We start from the raw sequence: 24,613 nt of genomic DNA, 5'->3' as shown, positions 1-24,613 counted from the left end.
CCAGGCTGCGGACAGAGGCCAGGCTTGCAGGGGCCGTGTGGGAGATAAGGGGCCTGCTGCCCGCCCCCCCACCGGAGCGTGGACAAGAGAGAGGGTATGTGAGCCTGAGGACTGGGATCCTCGTGGCGCCCAAGTCTCACAGGATCGCCTTCCCCCTCTCTTCCTTGGATGGTCTTCTTCCTCCTGGTCCAGCACAGAGGGGAGCCTGGAGGCTCAGTCCTCAGCCAGCTGAATTTCCACCCTTTCCCCTCATCCTTGATGAAAGACTCCCCGAAACCCTGGCCCTAACCTTTATCCTAAGCCCCGGTGTGCCAGCTGCCTACAGGGCAGGGCGATCACCGATTGCCAAATCATCTCAAATTGGCCACATCCAAGTGGTACCTCTTCTACCGCCTCAGCCAGGCTCCCCTTGGAAGCTCCCCACTTGGGTGAATTTCGCTTCACTCTCTCCATCGCCCAGATGGGCGGCCCTCCCCCAACCCTGGGCATCACTCTACCTCCAGTTGGTTCTTCTGCTACTGCTGTTCACGGTCTGTCTTCTGTTATATCCCCATGGCCATGATAACAGCTGGGGCCCTCGATAAGCTCAGGTCCATAATGTTCCCGTAATCAGAATGTCATTTTTTGTTTACTGTGTCCCAGCCCTTCACATGTGTTCCTTACTTAATTCCTCGACTGGTATCACGGCTCACCTTGTCTACTATCCTTCCACACACTGGCTCTATTTCTGGGCTGGGAAGTTCCAAGCTCTTCCGTGCCTCGGGACCTTTGCACTTGCTGTTTCCTTAGTGGAACCACGTCCCTTAACTTCCTAAGTCTCTGCTGCTCAGACAGCACATTCTCCGAGAGGTCCTCCGTGACGGCTCTATTACATGGGCCACCCAAGCAGCGCAACCCGGCTGTGTCCTTCACAGCACTTAACCTAATCTGAAATGGCCGTATTTGTTTATTTCATTTTAGCTTGTGTCTCTGCCTACTAGGTCCCCGAGTGCAGAGAGAGTGTCTGTTTTGTTCTCCATTGTATGATCAGCACACATCGTATGGTACAGCCCGCTTTTGGCTGAAGGAATGAATGAATATTAGTATCCCTACGTAAAAGATAAGGTAATTGACGTACAGAAAGACTTAACACTTGCCCAAGGTCACGTGGCTATGAGTAGTTGGGTCAATATTTGCACCAGGCTCCTCTGGCTCCAGGGGTGAAGCTGAGTGCAGCCTTGTTACTCTGCCTTCCACTGTTGCAATAACCCTCAACACAGGCTCCTCAACTTCAGACTTGTCTGTTCCAGCCCACGCTATAAAGCTCTCCGGCTTATCACCCTAAAGTATCAGTTAACTCAGCCAGACTCTGCCCAGCAGTTGTCGGTGGCTCTGCCTACTGCCTGAAAATCAGAGGCCATGTGCGCGCAGATCCGTCCCCTTCTCTCCCCAGCCTTGCTGTAGGGCTGCTTTGCAGGCCTCTCAGCCGATACTTGCTCCCCACAACCTGTAACACCTCCCTTGCCCTGCCTCTCCCTAACACCTTCCCTTTAAACCCGGCCCGAATCCCGCCTGACTTGCCAGTTGCCGGTGACGGAGCACACTCGAGCCACAGGACTACTGCCCGTACCCCTACGTTTGTGCTAAACACCAGATCCTGGAGGGGATAGGTTATCTATCTTCTCTCCCCAGGGAGACCTTAAATTCCTTTGGGTGGGCGACATGCCTCACCTGTTTGGATTCCTAAGCGCCTAGTACAGCGTACACATCATTCATCATAGCCGCCACGTGCTCTGGCCCGTGGTACTCCATAAATGTAGGTGGCTGATCTCAGCAACGGCAAAGCCCTCCCGGGATTGCTAAGCCAGAGGAGCTGGACTTGCTGCTTTTGGGTAGCTCTCCGAGCTCCCGTCTTTCCCAATCCACCTCATTATGGAGCTGCTAACATTGGTCCTACTTTGAGCTCTCTCCTGCGTCTTCCCTGCGCAGAGTTTTTGACATGAGCCTAAAACAGAGCCCAATCTACCATGCTTTAAAAAAAAAAAAAAAGAGGGCTTCCCTGGTGGCGCAGTGGTTGAGAATCCGCCTGCCGATGCAGGGGACGCGGGTTCGTGCCCCGGGTCCGGGAAGATCCCACGTGCCGCGGAGCAACTAAGCCCGTGAGCCATGGCCGCTGGGCCTGCGCGTCCGGAGCCTGTGCTCCACAACGGGAGAGGCCACAACAGTGACAGGCCCGCATACCGCAAAAAGAAAAGAAGAAAGAAAGAAAGTGTTACAAGCTTTCTCTTTTAAAATCACATCTTTGCCTCGAGGGACACCCTCTGAATACGGTGTGTACCCACCAGTGACACGGAGGTGCAGCATCACTGGACAGGGATTCAGATGCTGCTGTGGTCCAGTGCCACCCCCAGCCTGCTGAGGGCTGACCCGCGAAGGTGTGTGAGGTCCGGGTCACCCACCCTCCAGCCCAGCCTGGGCCCCCGTGTGTCAGTTTCACCATGTTTGAATGGAAACTAAAATGCTCAACTCAAAAACACTTTTCCAATGATATTTTAAGGAAAAATGAGATCACAGAAAGTCAGGGAGGTAAATTTAAACGGTGTGACCCCAAGCAACATTTTTTTAAAAAAGAATTCCCTTGAGACGATTGCTCATCAGATTTGGGGGGGAAACATCTGGGGAGACCTTAGCCCCAGAGACCACCTGGGCGGCAGCAGCAACTCTTTTGCTGACAGGAAAAGCCCCGATGGTGCTCCGTAAGGCCACACTCTGACTACAAACAGGCCTAAGTGGGCCCCCCTCTCCCAACGCCCAGCCGTCAGCTTCCTCTGTTGCTACTCCAGCAAACTTAGGAGTTAGGGGGAAACGGGGACTAAACCCTTAATGGTTCTCCAAGTTCTTTCTTAAAGCAGCAGCACTCAGAATCAGGTGGGATCATATGCGTGTGAATCCCACCTCTGCCATGTAGTACAAGCCTTGGGCTTTCCTGTGCCTCAGTTTCCTCATCTGTCAACAACTGATATAAAAATAGCACCTCCCTATAAAGCTGTTTGGCGGGTTAAATAAATCAGCATTGGTAAAGCACTTACGACAGTGTCCGGAGCGTGATAAATGTTATATATGATAGTTTAAATGCCTCCCCTCCTCCCTAACGAACTCAGGTGCCTGCAGGACCCCAGTAGCTAAGTACAAACAGAGTTGGACCTGCCCTGGCTGGCGGGAGCGTGGAGGCCGGGCCACCCAGTGCCCTGCTTCTCGGGGAGCCACTGAGGCCCCTCCAAGGCCCAGGTGGGCCCCGGGGACAGTGTGACAGCTCATTCTGGGGACTGAAGGCTCTCGCCCTTCTGTCTGATGCACAGGAGCCTGCCCCCATCAGGGAGTGAGCTCTCCCGGGAAGCCTGGGCCAAGCACTGCAGTGCCCCCCCCACCGGGTCCCTGCCGTGTCCAGGGCAGGCAGATGACAGGTGGGCAGCCAGCGTGAGGTGTGAGGTTTGGGAGGGATGCACGCTCACCCCCCAGCCCCTCCTCAGGACCACAGTGTGACCAGCCGGCCTGAAGGACGTTGCACACCGAGAGCAGGCACCACACACCCCTGCAGGGAAGGAGGGGTTTTCTTAAGGAAAAACCACCACGAAGCCTCCCAGCAAATCCCACAGCAACAAAACACAAAGCACAGGCGGGCACAGACCTTGTCTAAAATCACTGCACACCACAAGGGAATTCCGATGCCCACAAAGCACCTACTATGTGCTCGTGCTTTTAGAGCAGGTGTCAGAAACGTCAAGCAGGAAGGGGAGGTCCCAGACTCCCCAGAGTAGAAAACCTAGTGGGAAAAGATGACACTGAAAACAACTGATGCTCGTATTTTGTGATATGTATTATAACGTATTACATGTGGGTATGTTACATATTCTACGTGTACCATATGTGTTATATGTATGTACATGCACGATATGCCCCGTATGTGCAGTGAGTAACTGGGGGAGAACAGGGCTCCCACCACCCTGGGGGCAGGTGGGAGCCTCTGGGCAGGTGGGGAGGGAATGGCTGCCGGGTCGTTTGCCAGACGGCTCACCTGGCTTTAGTGGAAAGGAAGGCGCGGGGCGTCTCCAGGTGTGAATCACCCACTCTGACGATTTTCAGCCGTGTACCACCTTGGGCACCGGCGTTTTTACCACTTTTCTGAGCATCAGTAAAAAGCACCTAGTCCATAGTCACCTGCAGGCGGGGCAGACAGAAGGTGATCAATAAGTCGCCGAGGAGAGAAAGGGAGAACGCCTGGCAAAGGCAGTGTCCGAATGAGGCCGTCGGGAGGTGCGTGGCTCAGCTCAAAGCCAGAAGAGCAAGCGAGAGGCGCTCCTGGGAGTCCTGGGGCAGCCCAGCCCCGACCCTGCATGTATATGCTGCTTTTTCGTCTCCATCGTTCCTCCTCTTCCTGTCTCCCTGGGATGTCTGGGGACACAGGAGAACCGGGCTGGGGGCTGGGGGGAGACGGGGTGGAGATGTGCCGTTTCAGAGGAAAGGCAAGCCGTGAGCAGGAGGGATGATTATTTCACTTGTGGAAGGCATGTGTGGGCAACGGCTGCAGGTTTCTTTGGGTTTATCAGGAAATCCTAACAGAAGAGAGGTTACTTAACCGAGACCGGGAAAGGAATGTGCAGATATTTTAAAATATTAAACGCAATTCCTAAAGCCTCATAATATGACGCCTCCTTTTCCAGGCTTGGCTGATTTTAAGGCCTCGAGCTGTGACTCGGGGCCGGACAGATCAGAGGGTTGATTAACTTGGCTTTCCTGATGCCACGGTGACAGGGCCCTCTCGGGACCCGGAAGCGCGGGGACCCAGCCTGGCTCCAAATATGGTCTGACACCCCCAGCTCCCGGGCTGTGTGTGGAGCGAGATTTTAGACAGTTACTTAAACGAGGGTCAGAGTTAAGACAATGGTGAGTCTCAGTCATCACATGCCAGGCTTCCAAGGAGACCAGGGACCTGTGGGGACTCTCAGGCCGCACACCCACCAGCCTACGGACAGACGTGACGGACCCAGGAGGAAGGCTGGAGGAGATGGAGGGAAAAATGGAAGAAGGCCAGCCCCTCTGCCAAAAGACTCCGAAACCTCCAAACACAGGGCTAAACAGCCCTTTAAGAGGGCAGCAATTCGCACACGAGGGCATATGTGTAAAGGAGCACAGAATAAACACAGGCCTGGCCGCCCCGGGACTTGGAGTCTGATGCAGAAACCGGACACAGCCCAACTGCACAGTGTACACAACACACACACACATACAGGCTGTCAAGCCATGCCTTACACCAGGACATGAGCAAGCAAAGTTTTATCAACTCACGGAGCTGAAGGGTCAAGTCCAGAATTGGGGAAGAGATCGTGTGGGCCTGTCGCCTAGGACGTTTCGTTAAGAAGTGGGTGGAATTTCTATTTACGTAGGCACAGGCGTCAGTACAAACTTCAGCACCACTGGTTTCTCGGAACACTTGGTGTGTACATTCAGGTCCTTCTACCTGGCTGTTGCGAGACCACACAGCTCTCTCACGCTCTTGTAAATTTCCAGCTCGTCTGTATTCTAAGAGCCTGTGGCCCTGTATTAACTGTCCCTGCTAGGGTGGATGCCCCTTGAAGACATGGTCCACACTGACTCATCTTTTCACGCTGTTGGATTCATGTAAAAACCCTTCAGAGTTCCCCCTTAACAAATTCCACTTCTCCAAACCTCCTCCATTCAGGATGGAGATGAAGATTATTCTACTGCCTTATATGTAGGAAGATCTGGGGGTGAACAATTCTGCCACCATCAGATCCCAGGCCATTTCCAACGAATAACGGGCAAAATTTCCCACTACAAGGTCAAGGGACTGTCGAGAAAACCAGAGGCTGTAATGTCTGCCACTAAGTGGCTTAGGAGCCTCAAAAGTTAGAGAAGATAACGTCTTCCAGTGTTTCCCTGGTGTGAGTGATAGCTATTGAGTAGCTCTGAAAACAGACAGCATCCGCAATCACGTAGACAAGGCGGCAGAGAACAAGGGGACCCACAGGAGACCAGGAGCCAAGAAACCTGTATCTAGGGCAGGGCTCTCAGCATCAGCCTCAGAGACATTTGGGGCTGGACCACTCTTTGCGGTGGAGGTGGTCCTGGGCATTGCAGAATACAGGATGTTTAGCAGTATCCCTGACCTCGGCCCACTAGATGCCAGTAGCATCCCCCAGTTCTGAAGTCAGAAATGTCTCCAGACCACTGTCAAAGAGTGGGTGCAAAATTGTCCCTGGCTGAGAATCACCAGGCTACAGTCAGCTCAGCTGCTAGTTAGCAACGGAATCTGAAGACTGTCGGGGGCCTTCATTTCTCAGAGGCCTTAAGTTTCTCACCTAAGAGATGGGGCAATCGGACTAGGTCAGCGTCTCCCCAAATAGGGGCGATATATAACCTAGTGGCACCTGGGATAAACTGGCCACACTCCAACACGACATGAAATGACACTGAGTCACACAGAAATGCTTTTCCTTTTTCTAGTCTCTTTTCATCCTTTTTTTTCCTTTTTAAAAAAAATTTATTTATTTTTGGCTGTGTTGGGTCTTTGTTGCTGCGCACGGGCTTTCTCTAGTTGCGGCGAGCGGGGGCTACTCTTCGTTGTGGCGCGCGGGCTTCTCGTTGTGGTGGGTTCTCTTGTTGCGGAGCACGGGCTCTAGGCGCGCGGGGCTTCAGTAGTTGTGGCACGCGGGCTCAGTAGTTGTGGCTCGTGGGCTCTAGAGCTCAGGCTCAGTAGTTGTGGCGCACGGGTCTAGTTGCTCCGCGGCATGTGGGATCCTCCCGGACCAGGGATCAAACCCATGTCCCCCGCATTGGCAGGCGGATTCTTAACCACTGCGCCACCAGGAAAGTCCCATCTCTTTCCACCCTGATGAAAGCAGGAAGAACATCTCCAGTTGATGCTTCCAGTCTTGAACACCTCTACAATTCTAGCTACACAAAAAGCGAAAGAATACTTCTCGGGATCATAGCCTCGGGAAAGCCACAAAATCTAAATCTTTCACGATTTCATCGTATCTTCTATTTACACCCAGTGACCCTGGACTCCATTTGTGATAGTGATAACAGGGTTTCCTTTTAAAGTGTGTTTAAGTAAATTATGACACTGGGTATAAAAATATTAAGAAAATAATAGTACGTGTACCAGTGTGGCAAAAATCATTAAGTCTTAGGAAGCACGGGAAGGGTTAACTCTGCCCTTCCCCCACAAAGTTCTAACTTCCCATTGGACATTTTCTTGGATGCCTCAGATTAATCTCAAGACTTGAGGTGACATTAATAATTTGAAAGTTTTTTAACCCAAGTTCCCGCTATAGTTCTGTTGTAAGGCTTGGTCATTTGTTATCTGTTATGGGTTGAACTGTATTCCCCTACCACCACCCCCCCCACAATTCATATGTTGAAGTCCTAAACCTTCAATCCTGCAGAATATGATCTTATTTGGAAATAAGGTTGTTGCAGATGTAATTAGTTCAGATGAGGTCATGCTGAAATAAGGCTGGGCCCCTAATCCAATAGTATTGGTGTCATTATAAGAAGGGGAAATTTTTGCTGTACACCTGAAATTAACACAACATGGTAAATCAACTATACTCCAATAGAAAATAAAAATTAATTTAAAATAAATAAACGGGAAATTTGAATACAGACACACACACGGGGAGACTGTCCCATGAAAGTGAAGGCAGAGATGAGGCTGGTGCTTCTACCCACTAATGAATGCCAAATATTGCCAGCAAACCATCAGAAGCTAAGAGAAAGGTCTGGAACAAACTCCTTCTCACAGCCCTCAGAGGGAACCAACCCTGCCAACACCTTAATCTTGGACTTCTAGCCTCCAGAGCTAGGAGCCAATACGTTGCTGTTGTGTAAGCCACTCAGTCTGTGGTACTTTTTGTTATATCAGCTCTAGCAAACTCATACATCATCTTAAATTAGTTTGCTAGTTTGGCAACTGTATTTTGAATTCCTGAATCTCCTTACAGGGCAGAAATTGCAGACATACTTGCAGAAGAATTTGTGTTCATTTAGAGACGGGCACAGATGACAAAGGAATACCAAAAAAACAAAAACAAAAAAACCACACAAAACCCACTACACCATCTGTGTTTATACACATTTTTCCATGTTTGCCATAATTACATCTTTGCAAATTGCATAAATTAGATATTTGCTCATTGCTTTCTCTTCTCTGGTTATCTACCCTCAGTCAGTCTCCAACTATGAAATACGGGTGCCCGGCTTTGTAGTAAAAGGAGGCCCAGGGTGGAGGCAAAGCCAGACCTAGAACTCAGGTCTCCTAGCACAGGCGTTATTAACTAGACCCCAGAGCCTGTAGGGTTCACACTCTCCTCCCCAGAGAAAATGCCTTGGGCCTCTTGTGCAGACATTCACACCAACTGGGCCTTTCAACCAGAAGGTTCTGGCTGTCCAAAGATGCTTGGAGAAAACAGCAAAGTTCCCAACATGTGGGCATCTGAGCATTCATGAGCAAACACAAACTCTCAGTTTAAAGGGATGCTGCAGTGAGTGATAAAACCCATCAGCCCCTTAAGCCCTCCTGCAGAAAGTGCCGACCGGACGTGGTCACAAGATAAGCAGCTTTGCAGGTGATCAGGGCCACGCCCCGCATAGCCAGAGTAGAAGGAACTAGAGGTTTACCTTAAAGGAACGCACATCAGGACCCAGGGCTTTTGGAAACCTGCCAAGCAGCCAGGATGTTGCGACTCCATCTTTTCAGTTAAGAAACATGCCCCTGCAATGATTCACCTCTGCAGTAATGGCAAAGAAACTCGTGATCCTGCTGGCGTTCTTTTCCCATCTAAAGTAAGTATACCATAATTCTGCACCTCTGATCGCAACTGTAAGGTTGAGAGATCAGTAATCAGGCTTGGGGCTTCCCTGGTGGCGCAGTGGTTGAGAGCCCGCCTGCCGATGCAGGGGACACGGGTTCGAGCCCCGGTCCGGGAGGATCCCACACGCCGCGGAGCAACTAGGCCCGTGAGCCACAACCGCTGAGCCTGCGCGTCCGGAGCCTGTGCTCCGCAATGGGAGAGGCCGCGATAGTGAGAGGCCCGCGCACCCCGCGATGGCTCGCTGCAACTGGAGAAAGCCCTCACACAGAAACGAAGACCCAACACAGCCATAAATAAATGAATAAATAAATAAATAATCAGACTTGAACGTTTTTAAAAGGAATTCCTTTTTTCCCCCCTTCTCTGGAGGCAGCCAAGTATAAACCAGAGCCAAGAGAAATGCAGAAAGCCAGAAAGCACAAGTGCCCAACTGCAGCCATGTCTGATCCGCCATATGCGCCGTTCCGCAGCTCCCATCCCGGAGGTGGTAATTCAAATACTGCTTGGTCATCTTTGGGGTGTCAGATGCCATGGTGGCAGTTGGGGCTTTGTCAGTAATAAGCCGACAGCCTCTTCCTGTCCTGCTGGCTGGTATTCCAGGCAGGTTCACAGATCATGAACACAAATAAAGACAAACGTTGGATTATCAATGATAAAGCTTCTGTGAAGAAAAAGAGAAGAATGCTCCAGGGGTGGGAAGCAAGTTACAGTTGACAGCAGAGGCCCCTTGAAGGAAATGACATTAAGCTGATACCTGAAGGGTAAGACTTCAGTTAGCCCCGTGAGTTAACGCAGGGAGCTGTCACCTGCTGCCTGTACCCCACGCGTAACCGGGGTGGAGCCCAGCTCCCAGGCCACACTGCAGAGAGTGGCGATTCTGAAATGGTGAAAACAAAAACCAACCAGACTTGAGAGGACACAACACCTGTGAGTATAACAAGCCAGAGGAACACTCCCTTTCACAGAACTGCAGACGTGACCTCGAGGTGAGGGGAGAAACTCGGGGAGCCCCTGAGAGCAGTGTTTCCTTGCAGCACCTGCCACTGAGCTGAGAAGTTCGGAAGGACCCAAGCAGAACCCTCTGGCTTCTGGGAAGGCATTGATGAGGGCCTCCAGCATGACCACTCAACTTACCACCATGAGTGAAACCTGATTAAAATAAAAATAAAATAAAATAAAATAAAGGCTTCCTGATTCCTAGCCTCTGGTTGGGATAACCTTCCCTAGGAAAGCCTGGAAAGTCCCTAGGCTGCGGGGTCACTGGGGCTCAAAGTCCTCTTCTCGGCACCACCCATCAATGGAAAAGTACTGGCATCTCCATGGCTGGGTTTCTCCCAGGGGTCCCTTCTGGGGACATGTCTGTGACCCCTAGCCAACCCCCATGGGGAAATCCCAGCCCACTGGATCGAGCCCTAGCCTCCCTCTCTGGCCCAATTGGTTTCACACCCTCGAACAACCCTGCCTCAATAACCAAGCAGTCACGCGGGGCCAGGAGCCAGGAAATATGCCTTGAAAAGCAGTAGGCTCTTCAGCTCTGACAGCTGGCAGCTTGGCCGGGACACTGCCTGGCGAGGACAAGGAACGTGGTGACCTGGGGCAGTGAGAAGGGGAGGAGGCCCCCATATCCTGTATAATAACCACAGAGGGTCAAGTCGCCCGGGACACGCAGCGATCCTGAAGGGGGTGCTTCCCAAGGGATAGGGAGAAGGCTCTGGCACGGGAAGGCAGCGGCGGACACTAGGACCCTCGGGCTTCTCTTCGTAAGACGGCACACCTGGCTGGCCAGGGCACACCTGGACTCCGGGGCGGGCCAGGCTCTCCAACAGTTGCTCAGTGTTCCCTGACCTGGCAGCCGAGCCCCTCGCAGACGGGGGGCGGTTTCTGCTCCTCGGTGGGCCACGCCCTCCCCGGGCACATATCCTCTCCGGCCGAGGGTTTCGTCCAAGCCCCGGGCCCTGACCACAGAGAGTGCCCTTTTCTCCCGGCGGGCTCACCTCAGACGGGAGGCACCACAGAGCCAAACCGCCTGCTGAAAGGACATCCCCAGCACGGTTTCCTCTCGTCGGAGGGGCCGTGGCTGGCGGCCACAAACAGCACACCCTTCCCCCCATCCTGGGGCCCTCCAAAGCTGCTCCCTTGGTCCCCGCTTTCTTTATGGCGGAAGAGCAGCGACCTAAAGGAGCTGCTGGCGTAGGCAGGCTGCTCCCGGCTGACCCAAAGCAAGTGGGGCAAACCTCTAGGTGAGAGCCAAGCTGTCGGACAGGGTCGCACGACAGTGCTGCTGTACCCACTCCAGCGGCTCAGTAACAACGCCCTTCCCCAGGGCTGTGGGGTGGTGGGGGACCGGGGAGGGGTGGGGCGAGGGTGGACGACAGCCTGCGTGGAAGTGCTCCGGTGTGCCCTGCCTGGGAAACGTTCCACCCGAGTGCTGGGCGACGAGGACACTCTTCACAAGCGTTTAGAAGATTTCTTGTTTTAAAAAAAAAAAAAAAAAAAAAATTTTTTTGCGGGGGGGGAGGGGGTCGTACAAAACCTGGTTGTGAAAGGAAAAGAAAATGCCAGCCCTGTTTGACAGACGTCAGATTTATGACCGCTTTTTAAAGCCTCAAGTACGTCACAAAAACTGGCCCACCCACTGTCCTGCCCCAACTGTAAACACGGCCGGGGGCCCAGGCCCGCTCTCCCCCTATCGGATCTGTGGTCCTCCGCCTCTGAACAGCCCTTGTTCCCGTCCACTGGTCTCTGCTGGGTTAAAGAGACGCCTGGCTGTATATATACGGAGAGTGTACACCATGGAGCTCTCTGAGCTAAACCTCCAAGACAAACAGGGCCGGCTCACGCCTCCAGCGTCTGCAGCAGGCCGCAGATGTTAATAAACAAGGTTGGGGTTTATGGTCTGCCCGTTGATTTCTCCATCCAGTTTATACCCGACAAGTCAGGAGACCGTTTTGTGTTTTTTGTTTGTTTGTTTGTTTTTCCCCCTTGCCTTAACGTACAAACTCAGTAAACTGTTGCCAGGCTTGGCGATACATTTATGAATTTTGGCCTCCAGATGTGGCTGGAAATAAAAGTAAACACAAAAAAAAAAAAAAAAAAAAGTAAACACAGGGAATGAGCAACTGCCTTTCAGGTTTATGCCCGGTGAGGCTGAGTCTGCAAAATCCGGGGCCGAGAGAGACTCTCGTCTGCCCTTTTCAGTGAGACACCAGGAGATAGTTTTCTTAAAGGTAGGGATGCTATTCAGAGCAGGAAAGAGATGCCAAGGTCCTCTGGAAAATTTTAGGGTGAGGATTAGAAGGCAGAGGTTTGGACCCCCCCGTCCAGAATCATTCATAATCGACCACCCCCCCCCTCACTGGCCTGGTGGGTCACAGTTGTGGCCTCCAACAACTTGGGCCAGGACACGAGGCTGCTGGAAGAACGTCTTCGGATGAGAAAGAACCGAAAAGATGCCTTTCATGAGATCTTCTTTTCTGGTATCATTTATCCAGAAAGAAGAGACACGGAGGCATTCAGAAAAAACCCAAAGGGTCAAGTGTAAACTGACAGGTGTGTCTATTCCAATCACAAACCAATAGGTTCTACTTGATTTTGTAGGTCAAAGGCTTGAAGGCGTTTCAAATCAGAAATCCAGCTAACTAGCCACAGTGAGACACAGGACAGAAAACACCATATGCATCTGAAAAAGGCCGTGTGCTATAACTTAGCATTTCTTATGCTTCTTCTTTAGAAGAAAAAGAGAGAGAGAGACAGAGAGACAGGGCCCTAGGCGTAGCATTTGAGTGGAGTGGAAGAGACTGTCTTTTCGGAGTGCGTCGGCTTCAGCAAAGGCATAAAACAAAAAATTCATACGGCAACGGTTTCCTTGGTAACAATTCCGTGGAAATATCTGTGAAGTCGTGACCAACTGCACATACTGAAGATGCTCCCCCCTGGAAATGGCTTGGCAAGGGGGGAAATGACAGGCTAGAGTGCATATTAACAGGGAGGGAGCGGTCGTTACAGCCCTTTTGTTCCAGAGAAGAGGCTAGTCACTCATCTCCAAAAATCGAGTAACAGAACTACGTTTGCATTAAGACTGGATCCAGGAAGCCACTGGGAATTGAAAAGCTTTGGGGAGAGGTCATTAGCAATACACTTGGGACTTATATTAGAAGAAAATCGTTTTGGGTTTTACAGCAATGGATTTTATACCTTGTTTTGTTTTTTAAATGGAACTGTAAGATGAACCTTAAAGAATTCTTCCTCTGGATAAGAAATCGCAGGATCATCAAATTATATATCCTCAGGAAGATTCATGAACGGTCCACTATCAATTCTCCGCCTCTGTACTTTGATGAAATCACGGGCCACAGCCATGGAGCTAGCTGGCTCAGCTTACAGACCTGAAGTGGCCTCTATTTAACCTGATGTATGCTTTAACCTTTCTAAAAAATTAGGTGGTGGGATGTAACAATGGGAGATTTTTAAGTTTTGCATTAAAAATATGTGGGTTTCTGGATGGTTTTGAAAAATGAGAAGATCTGGCAACCTCACACCTACGTTCCTACAAAGGAACAAGTGGTCAGAGCCAAGAAGCAGCTGCCTCTTTAAGGCAGGGCATGTGCTCTCCAGTGTACTGCAATCCACACCCTGCCAAAGCGCATACCTTATTCATTTGAGCTACCTTCCTGGACCCTGTAGGCATTTGAGTTTATAATTCCTAGTAAGAAAAAAAATCATCTCCACTCTGAGGTTTCTATTTAATCTTTCCCATGTGAATGTCAACAATGGATGTTGATCCACTAAGCCCTTCTACGTACATATAAGTAACATGGCTTGGTAAAAAGACACTCAAAAATAAGAGACGACTTAACAGCAGTTAACTGTCACTCTCAGATTTTCCAGTGCAAGCCAGTAGCACTTTCAGCGCTGTGACACTCCAAAGTTCCTAACCATGAAACGACTTGAGCAGATGTATTAGATCTTTATAGATGTTACTTAACAGCAGCATGAGAGGACCCAAGAAAGCAACCAACAGACACGAGTCATCTCTCTCTCCTAACACATTTTAGTAACTATCACATATGGATCACAATATTAATATATTCTTAAGGGACTTACAATACAGTAAGTGTGCATTTGTGTAAGGACACGAGAGCCAGTTTGAAGGCGCTCCCGTTGGCAAATCTGGAACATTGTGAGCACCAAAATAATTAACAAAAGTAGTGAACTATAAACCACTGAATAATTCAGGAATTCAGGAATTCATGAGTCCAGTGATTGGACAGGTATATAAATAAATAGGGGGGAGGGGAGCCTCTTGCTAACAGTAGAACGCCAAGAACCAAATGATAAATTTTGAGTGAGCACTGGTGTTGGAAAATCATTTGCAACCATCATGGTAAAGGCTGGATCAGGCAAGAATCATCACTGGACGCTAATTCTAGGAGGAACTTTCGATGAGTATCTTTGCATGACTTTAAAGGTTCTCCCCAGCAGACTGTTCATTCGTTGCAAGGGAGAAAGAACACAGTAATTATACATTGGAGAAGTCAGACAACACTTTACGTGGGCCACCAAAATTAGCATCACCAATCGCGAACAGACGGACATTGGGTACCGCCAGATGTGACACGATGAGAAAGATACCACACCCCCAACCAGTATTCCGGCTAAGAATACATAACCTCAATCTAATCACGAGGAAACTTCAAACACAAAAATGAGGACTTTTCCATTAAAAAATGGAGGAGGAGGGAACTGTATCCTTTAAAAATGTCCGTGTCATAAAAAACAAAGAAAGGCTGTGGAAATGTGCCAGATTAAAGGAGGCTGAGAAGCATAACAGCTCAGTGAAATAGCTGACTCTAGACTAGCTTCTGTAATGGAGGGCAACAGTGTAGCAAAGGTCATTATTTGAACAACAGACAAACCTGGAACACGGATGGAGATTAGACAAAAGTATCAATGGGAATTTATGACAGTGATCATTGAACTGCTGTTACATAAGAGCACATCCCTTTTCTTAGGAAATACAACTGATGAATTTAGAGGTAAAGGCCCACGATGTACATAACTTACCTTCAAGTGGTTTAGAAAAAAAAAAAACATACATACATGTATACACACACACACACACACACACACACACACACACACACACATAGCGCGCAAATCAAGCAAATGGGGTAAAATGTTAAAAACACGTGAATCTGAGTCAAGGATATATGAGTGTTTCTTGTGCCATTTTTAGAATGTCTGAATTATTTCCAAATTGAAAGTTTAAAATGTGTGAGCACGTGCCTGTGTGTATGACACAGCAAGACACAGCCCACAAGTGGATTTTAAGCACAAATGTACGGGACAAGCCCCTTGGAGTGGGAGGGGTGGGCACCAGGCATGTTTTAATGTAGGTCTCACACACAGGTAGCTCGTACAGTTAAAAAGGTGGGGTTTTCCAGACAAAGGGAATAAAAACCAAGATTAAGCAACTGGAACCTTTTAAAAATGCCTGCGGGGGGAAAAAAATGCCCAGAAGAGACTGCATACGTCAAGGGGGAATGGATGCTACCGCTGGAGAGATTGGGAACCTGGGGTGGACCTGGATGGCAGGTTAAGGAGCTTATTTTCAGGATAAAATCCGGGGTAAGAGCAAGAAGGCTTTCAGCAGGAGGTGGCATATGCAGCAAGGTGCACAACCTACTAGTGTGTAGGACAGGCTGGAGGGATGGAAACTTGAGCCAGGAAAACCAGTTAGGAACCACTGCCAAAGTCTAGGTTGGTGGTCACCAAATGGCCACAAAATTAAGGTCAGGGTCCCACAAGACATAGGCACACTGAACATTGTTAGAGGACTGAATACGTAATGTCTTACGTAAACGTATTTTTTTTTTTTTTTTTTTTTTTTTTTTTTGCGGTACGTGGGCCTCACTGTTGTGGCCTCTCCCGTTGCGGAGCACAGGCTCCGGACGCTCAGGCTCAGCGGCCATGGCTCACGGGCCCAGCTGCTCCGCAGCATGTGGGATCTTCCCAGACCGGGGCACGAACCCGTGTCCCCTGCATCGGCAGGCGGATTCTCAACCACTGCGCCACCAGGGAAGCCCTAAACGTATTTTTCAAATATCTGGTAGACAAATTAAATTACCCAGTCAATAGGAGTTTGTGAAAAAATGTAATATTAAGACGCGTCTTCACATTCAAAAGTGTGGGAAGCTTTGAGGGTGAAGTGTCAACCTCCCGTCCAGGGTGACGCCGTGGAGAATGGGGGAAAAAGAGGGCGGGTAGATCCTAAGCGCCGTACAAGATGGGGGGAACAATACTTTTAGTTCAATTATAACACATCCTGTTAAAGACCGCAGAGTGTAACGCACACCCAGGAAGTACTGAAGAAAAAGACATAACCCTTGTTTTTGAAAAGCCAACATTCCAGGCAAATATTAAATCACAGTGACCAGCTGAATCACTGCCAAAAGGTAAAGAGATAATGAAACTTAGCATTGATGTCCAGACAAATGATTTTATCCTCATGAGAATGAGGACACCCAGAGCCGAGCACATCCGGGACCAAGAGGCCATTGGACTTCAAAGGTAATGAACTCGAGGAGGTGGACCTAAAAAAAGGACACACAGAGCTGACGTGTGAAGAAATCTCAAGGCTATGGATGCAAGTTTGGGAGCCGTTTTTGCTGAGGGGTGCGGCCAAAACCATGGCAGTGGGTTGGAATTTATAGAGACCGAGGGCTGAAGCTCATCCCTGAACAGAAGGTGGGATGAGAGGGAGTCGGTGGGTGGTCAGTGTGGAGTGGTCAGGAGTGAACACAGGGGGGAAAACTAAGAAGAGGCAACTAGATCTTTCGTGGTTTGGAGGGACCCACACAGAAGAGGTATAAAAGCTGGAGTTGTATTTCCAAGAGGAAAGGATGGATAAGCTGTGAAAATAAAATACAGGATTCATGGCAAATCTCCTCCTCTCCGTGCAAAAGGAAAGAAACAATGAAGTGGCCACATGTCTGAGAAAAGTGCTAAGCTAAGAAAGGGCCTTATCTGTGGCCACAGAGAGGGTAAGAGAGAGAATTAGAGAAAAGAGGGGGAGTGATCATTCATGTCCATTTCCTCAATCGCAGGAAGGATAGTTTGGGCTCTCAGCTCCGGAGGGCATCGCAATCCAGGGTGCGAACAAAGCAGCCGTGACTTGAGAGGAACGGACGGGGACGGAGGGGCAGCCTCCATGTCAAGAATGAACCGAATGTGGCTCAGGGTGCGGATGAGGCATGAACCACCCTGAGGGGCTGGGCTTCTGAGCTCTCTCACCTCTACGGTCAGTCCCCTCCGTACGGACCTTCAAGCTGCGAACTCTTGAAGATGCGAGCGTGCGTCTGGTTCCGGCGAGGAATCGGAGCCTGTGCCGTCAACGCCAGACGTGAGTGACACTGCAGCCTGGCCTCCCTCTCCTGTTGCTGACGATCCTCCAGCTCTACCATCTCGCACCTCCTCCCCTCCAGTCAGTAACTCTTCCTGCCTGTTCCCTCGAGGCCAGCCCGTGTGTGCCAGCTGCTGTGCTGCACGACTGTACTTTTCAAGGTGCTGTCTGTAAGATCAAACGTGTTTTCTTTAGTTTTCGTGTTTGTTTTATGTATGATTTGTGTGAAAAGTATTACAAACCTATGACAGTACAGCACTATTTAGCCGATTATGTTAGTTGCGTACCCAGGGTACCTTTGTTGGACTTATGAATAAGTTGGACTTACGAACGCGCTCTCGGAACAGAACTCGTTCGTACGTAGGGGACTTACTGTATTTGTGATTTGGGGAAGGAAGGGGTTAAGTGGGATAAGGGAAAATGAGCACAGATGTGTCCGGCAGGGAGAGGCAGGAAGAGCCTGCAGACAATGGAGAAGGACAAGGCAGAGACCAGGTAATGTGCCTTGAGAGGGTATTTTTAATCCCAGTGGGAGCCCCCTCCCTTGTCTCCATCCCATTCTATCCGCGTATCATTTACCTGGCTTGGTTAGAAACCATGGTAACAGGAAGCCCGAAGAAATGATTGAAATGAGAGGAGGACACAGTGCCACATGGGGCCACACTTCTGTTTTCTGGGGAACTGGATCCTTTAGCAACAAAGGGCGAGGTGACAAGCGGGCCTCTGCTGATGGTTCCAACAACCGGATTTGACCTTTCAGGGATGAGCAAGATGGCTGCGGCAGTGGATGGGGATCAATGGAACCTGGGTTTCCAGTGTCGCAGGAGCTCCGGGGCCTCTGAGCTAGGAGGATCCTCTCTCTCCTGCCAGCTCACTCCCAGCCCACCCTGCCCTCGTGGTCCTTCTTCACATCCTACAAGTGGCAAGAGATCAAGTTCATCAACGGATGCAGGAGGACCTGGTCTAGACTCTGCTTCTGCCCTCAGGTCTTAGTGAGTGGCTCTCTGCTCTGCATCCTTTGCCCCATCCATACCTGGTGCTTCATAACCCCAAGATCAAAAAGAAAGGTGCTATGGACTGAATACCGTATCCCGCCATATGTTGAAACTCTAATCCCCAATATGATGGTATTTGGAGATGCGGGTCTTTGCGGGGGTAGTTAGTTCATGAGGGTGCAGCCCTCGTGATGGGATTAGTGCCCTTATAGGAAGAGACAAGAATTAGTCACCAAAAATTAGTTCACAAATTCAGGGTAAAACACAGTCCTTCCTACCTTCCAGACAGGAATTTACTTTCTCTCTCTCTCTCTCTCTCTTTCTCTTTGACCCCCCACCTCCCTACCGCTGCTTCCTCCCTCCCTCTCTCCTTCTCTCCCTCTCTTCTCATAAGACTACAACAAGAAGACGTCTGTCTGTAAACCAAGACCCTGACCAGGCTGGCACTCTGATCTTGGATATCCCAGCCTCCAGAACCCCTGAGAAATAAATGTTTGTAATTTAAGCCCCCCAGTCTGTGATATTTTTGTTACAGCAGCCAGATTTGACCAAGACAAAAGCAAAGGCTTTAGATGAACACAGCGCTGAGCTGGGGCTGTCCACTCCCTCACAGACAAGATTTAAAGCAACCCAGAATGTCCCCTGCCCTGTGCCAGGCACACATGAGGATCTCCGTGTCACGAGAAGTTTGTCCAACCCATACCTGGCGGCGCTACCAACATAAACGAAAACATACTCTCACTCCACCCCTCCAGCTCCGACGTGAAGTACATTTTCTGCCTTGATTTATTCGAGTCTGTGGTGGAGCGTATTTAAGGGCCGGTATCACAGGATCCCCGCGTGGCTCCCATTGGACCATCTCCCCTGAAGTTAGGAGACTCAGAGACCCATGGTGATCCATTGGCAGGTTTCAATGTCCCTGGAATCCCGAAGATTCTACTCTTTTATTTTTTGAACCCTTGGGAAATAGTATGAGATAGCTGCTGTCACCCTGTAGCTTCTGTCCCCTAAGCACCCCCTACCGGTTCTTTTCCCTGATGCCTGCCTCCCATTGGCTCCCCTCCCGGCCAGGTCCAGAAGAGTCTGGGATAAGCGCAAAGGAAATGCCGCCGTGTCCGCAGGCACCCAGAGGCTGCTCGCGCCATGGTGGTCCTTGTCGATGCGGTCACGGCTCGTAGCCAGACACCCTCGGTCCTTATGCCCGGGCCCTGCCAACCACAGACGTCTTCAGACGGAGCCTGCGGAAAGCAGCATTGCTCCAGCCCCACTCCTACCAACAGCCTGGGAAACAGGGTCCACAAGGAGAATATTTTCTTAAAGTAACTCCCTGGTTTTGGGGGGTTTACCTGCCATAGGGGAATTATTTATTTATTTATTTATAAAGAAAAGCATTGAGCTGCCCCTGTAAGAGCTGCCCTCGGAGAGAAGGGAAAAGAAATGTCACCCTCTCTCTCTCCAGACCCGCCTGAGTTTGAGGTTTGGCTCAAATACCAAGGCAGGGCCGGCCAGGAGAAAGGTGTGGTGCACAGAAGGCCATGTCCAGGAGTCTGGCAGCTGTAAACTTGAATCCCAACCCTAACCTCACCTAACTCCCAGCCTGGAATGTTATGACTCACTTCACCTCTCCGGCCTCGGTGGCACCACATCCAGTAAAACACGGGGACTCCTGGCCTCACTGGGGGACAGGGAGATTAGCTCGGGTTTATCAAGCTCTCCGAAGATGAAGAAAGCCTGTGCCTAAAGGGGGCTGTTATTATCATAACTACCTGTGAAAAAAGAGAAAAAAGATTCCCATCGAGGCCTACTGATCAGCTCCAGCACCCAGGGCCCAGAAGTACAGGGAGTCCATCCTTGCAGGCAGTAGCTCTCAGCTGCTTCTATCAATACTTAGACACACAGCACTGAGACTGTGTCTCCCAAAGCCTGGGATGGAGCACATCAAGGCGGTAACCCAATTTTATTTTAGGTAGTGGGCAGACGGCACGAAAGAGCGCCAAATCCCAGCAGGAGGGGGCAACTCTCTTTACCTTCTTCTCTTCTAATCCTACCGATTACCTGCAAGGAGAAAAGCTCGGTTCAGTGCTGCCTGGGATGTCTGTGACATCTCCCCATGTGCTAATTTCCCTTTATTATAAAGAGAAAGATCGTCTCAAGCCCGGAGGCTTGGCAGACAGTAGCATCTACCTAGAATTTATAAACATGGTTTTGATTTCAATGTGCTCATTATTTTTATATTTACTTTGGATGTATGAGAAGTGATACTGGTTCACTAAATTTCATTTAAAACTGATGTTTCTTTACACCAGCGTTTCTCAACCTCAGCCTTATTGGCATTTCGGGCTGGATAATTCGGGCTGTCCTGTGCACTGTAGGTCGTTTAGCAGAGCCCCTGGCCTCATCTGCCCACTAGATGCCAGTGGCACACGCACCCGTCCCTCCCCCCCGCAAGTGGTGACAGCCAAGAATGTCTCCGGACATTGCTCCATTTCCCCAGGGGGACAACGCCCCTCCTCTGTTGAGAACCACTGCTTTTATTTTTTTAAGTTATAAGTGATTTTATAAGCAATTACCAAAGGGGAAAGGCAGTGAGGGGAGAGATAAATGAGGAGTTTGGGATTAACAGATACACACTACCATACATAAAATAGGTAACTAACAAGGACCTACTGTATAGCTCAGAGAACTCTACTCAATATTATATTATGTAATTACCTATAAGGAAAAAGAACCTGAAAACGTGTGTGTGTGTGTGTGTAAGTGAATTGCTGTGCTGTATACCCAAAACTTACATGATATTGTAAATCAACTATACTTCAATAAAGAGCCTTTTAAAAAAGAGAGAGAGAACCAGTGCTTTTAAATCAAGTCACTTAAAAAAAAACGTAATAGAATTAAATAGTAAAGGTTGGACTAAAAGGGCTCCAGTTTGGGAAAACCTGTAACAGAGAAGCAGTCCTTTCTTGGGCATGTCTGCCTCAGCTCCAGAACCACAATTTAAGGCCCCAAGGGCAGGCACTGCTTCTGGATCCAAATACCATCTTTCCCAAAGGCTCCATTATGGCAGGGGCCTTGTTTGTGCTGACGGATGGACGAAAGTTCCAACCATTTCTGGAAGTCGCAAACAAGAATGCTTAGAAACCATTTTCATTCCAGGCTCCTCCCAGGGGCCATGCTCCGCTTATCAGATCTCCAGGACTCAGCAGACACCTGCTTGCCGCGGCTGGAATAACTGCCCAGAAGCCAGAAAGAGGATGAGATGGGGGCAGTCACTGGGAACGGTGGGCGGAGCCCATTCAGAAATGTTTTGAGGCCCCAGAAGGGCCTTACGACATCTCCCCGTTCTCTCTTCCAGTGGAGCAACTGAGGCCCAGAAAGAACGGCTCCCCGTGATGTGTCCCAGGGCAGAGTCCGTCTGTGACAGAACAGGGCCTCTTCCAGCACTAAGTTTCTCCAGCACTGCACTGTGCACGGTAACATGCAGGGTAAAGAAAATGTCACTGCCCTCACACGCAAAATATGAGGCAAAGGCTTATGAATGGGCTGCTTTCAATGTTAAAAAATCAACAGCAGCGACATTATATAAATGAAATAATTAAAACCTGCATTGGCAGCCACTCAACAGCAAGAGGAAGGCTTATTCCCTCACCACCTCCCGCCCAGCACCCACCAAGCACAGGCTGTGAGAGCCACTATCAAGGCCCCTCAGCACCGCCATGGCTGGCTTTCCATGAGATGTTTTCCTTCCACCTCTCTCTCCCCTCGCCACCCCTTTCTCTCTCTCTCTCTCTCCCTCTCTCCCCACCCCGCCCCCCCATCCAGCATATTCATTCCTCACCTCCTTCTCCAGAGATCACAAGGAAGTTAAATGGACATACTTCCTGGTTCATGCAAAGTTGAGACTGTCAATTAAATAGATGCTGGAAAAAATAGTCTAATTTCGAAGACCTGGTGTCAGCTCTGCCCGAAATACTTCTCTATCTCAGGGACCAGCACCAGGCATCTAAAACAAAGTCCACCTCACAAAAGGAGCTACTCTGGACCACCAGCAGAAAGGATCTACGAGAAACATGGATGGCACTTTCTCAAAGCACTGGAGCCGTGTCTCCTGGGAGAATCAAACCAAAGTAAGATTGTGGCAGATATTAACATGGCAACTTACAATGGTTGTAGTATCAATGGGCCAACCTATCAATCAATAAATCAATATGCACCGAGCCCGCCACATGAAAGCCCAGAGCCAGCCCTCCAAGGACCATCCAGACCCATAAACCATGGTCTGAGCCCTAAGAACCCTGCAACCCAGCGTCCACTGACACAGATGCCACAGGGTGGCATGTGATCCACTGCCAGATGCGTGGCACAGTTAGTAACGCTGTGAAGTCAAGAGAAAAATTTCTGAGGGCCAAGGTTATGGAAGAGCTGGGTGTGGGATGCTGAGAGAGACACAGGCCTGCAGAGAGACCCCAGGCTGGGCATTTCTGGCAGCAGGACAGACACGGGCAAAGGCCATGTGGTGAGAACACATAATTCTGTGCGCTTGTGCAATTTCTCTGCAGCCCAAACGGTGACGCCACTCAGCTCCACGCCATCCACTGGGTCAGGATGCACCCGACTGTCTATCAAGCATGATATGTACCCTCCAAAAACAAACAAAATCAGTGCCTGAACTCGTTTCTGTTCAGCTTTAGAACGTAAATGATTGTTTTGGTTTTTTTTGTTTGTTTGGTTGGTTGGGGGTTTTTTTTGCGGTACGCGGGCCTCTCACTGTCGTGGCCTCTCCCGTTGCGGAGCACAGGCTCCGGACGCGCAGGCGCAGCGGCCACGGCTCACGGGCCCAGCCGCTCCGCGGCACGTGGGATCCTCCCGGACCGCGGCGCGAACCCGCGTCCCCTGCATCGGCAGGCGGACTCTCAACCGCTGCACCACCAGTGAAGCCCTGTTTTTTAAAATAACAAATTTCTACTTTGCTCGGAAGCACTTAACGGGAGATGGCATCTCTTTATTCAAAAAGCATCTGCTCTGTTCCCATTAAGTGCCAGCACTCTGCCAGGCTTTGGGAATAGAAGGAATGGACCCCACTCTCAGGAAACTTTCAGTCTAGATTGGGATGCTAAAGGAAGGTGACAAATAAAATTTTAAAAATTAAAAAAAATTTTTAAATCTGTACTATGCATAACTTACAACGCTGAGTTTAAGAACAGCATCTTTTCCCACCTCCGACATTTATTCAGCCTTCATGGTCTTCCGAGTGCTTGCACGGACATGGTCCCTTGAAGATGTACACAAGCCCCTAAGAATGAACCAGGGGTACTACAGGCTCCGAACAAAGCGCAAATGAGCCACTTTTGTCCCTGAGAGGATCACCAGCCCTGGCGGCGGGATGTACAGCAGGTTCTATAATCTGATTAAAATCGCCTGTCGGCAGTTTTACGCTCCCTTGCTCATCCTAATGTGAAAAATAACTTCTTTCCTGGAGTCTCACACAGGTAAACCCAGTGACGTGGGAAGGATGGGTGACTGAATTGTTGTCTTGTGCCCAAGAGTTAGGGACAACTTAGGTGTCCATCACCAGGAGAATGGACCCATACAGAGAAAGAAGTGCGTGCACTCTGCTCCTGCCTAGATCAGGAGCTCCCGAACTCTCTCTGTCGAGGACCGGACAGTATGTAGTCTCTGTGGGCCAGGCGATCTCGGTCAAAACTACTTAATGCAGCTGCAACGGTGAGGAAGCAGCCACGGACGACACGTGAGCGACTTGGCGGGGCCGAGTTCCAATCAAATTCTATTTACAAAAACAGGTGGCAGCCAGTTTTGGCCCGAGAGCCATTGTCTGCTAGAGCCACATTGTCTGGCCTAGAACGTTCTTCCCCTAGACACCTGCCTGGTCTCTGTTCAGATGTGACCTCCTGAGAAAACCTCTCCTGGCCGTCCAGCATCACTCTATCCCTTGACCTCTCTCTCTTTTCCTCTGAGCATTGATCCTTTCTGGATCTACTGGTGTACCTGTTCATCGTCTGCTATCTCTCCAGTGATGGAGAATGAAGACTTTTCTCTGTTGGGTTCACGACTAGCCCGTGGCACTTGGTGGGCGCCCAGTGGACGCCTGTGGGGTGACATTCGTCTGTGCATGTCACCCAACAATGCACGTGGCTCGTGCTTCGGGGCAGGAGGAGACTGAGAGGTCAGCTAGGTTATCAGACCACCGCCCCGCCCCAGGGAGGCTGCGTGCAAAACCGCCCTACACAGATCTCTGGCTTTTTTTCTCCCCGCTTTCTTTGCAGAATCTCCAGAGAAACCAGACAGTGAAATGCTTCTTGGTACCAATCCCAGGCCATTGCTTT

The 24,613-nt window shown here is 50.0% G+C and overlaps 1 long non-coding RNA gene across 1 annotated transcript in view; it reads right to left on the bottom strand.

Moving 5' to 3' along the window:
- The window catches only part of LOC131747113 (uncharacterized), a 179,300-nt gene that overhangs the window by 55,757 nt on the left and 98,930 nt on the right, over positions 1-24,613 (bottom strand). The gene's annotated exons all lie outside the window — the stretch shown is intronic.

The sequence above is a fragment of the Kogia breviceps genome, chromosome 19 (genome assembly GCF_026419965.1).
Source record: "Kogia breviceps isolate mKogBre1 chromosome 19, mKogBre1 haplotype 1, whole genome shotgun sequence".
Lineage (NCBI taxonomy): Eukaryota > Metazoa > Chordata > Mammalia > Artiodactyla > Physeteridae > Kogia > Kogia breviceps.
Note: the sequence above shows the minus strand (reverse complement) of the source record. Positions and strands in the feature narration are given on the sequence as shown.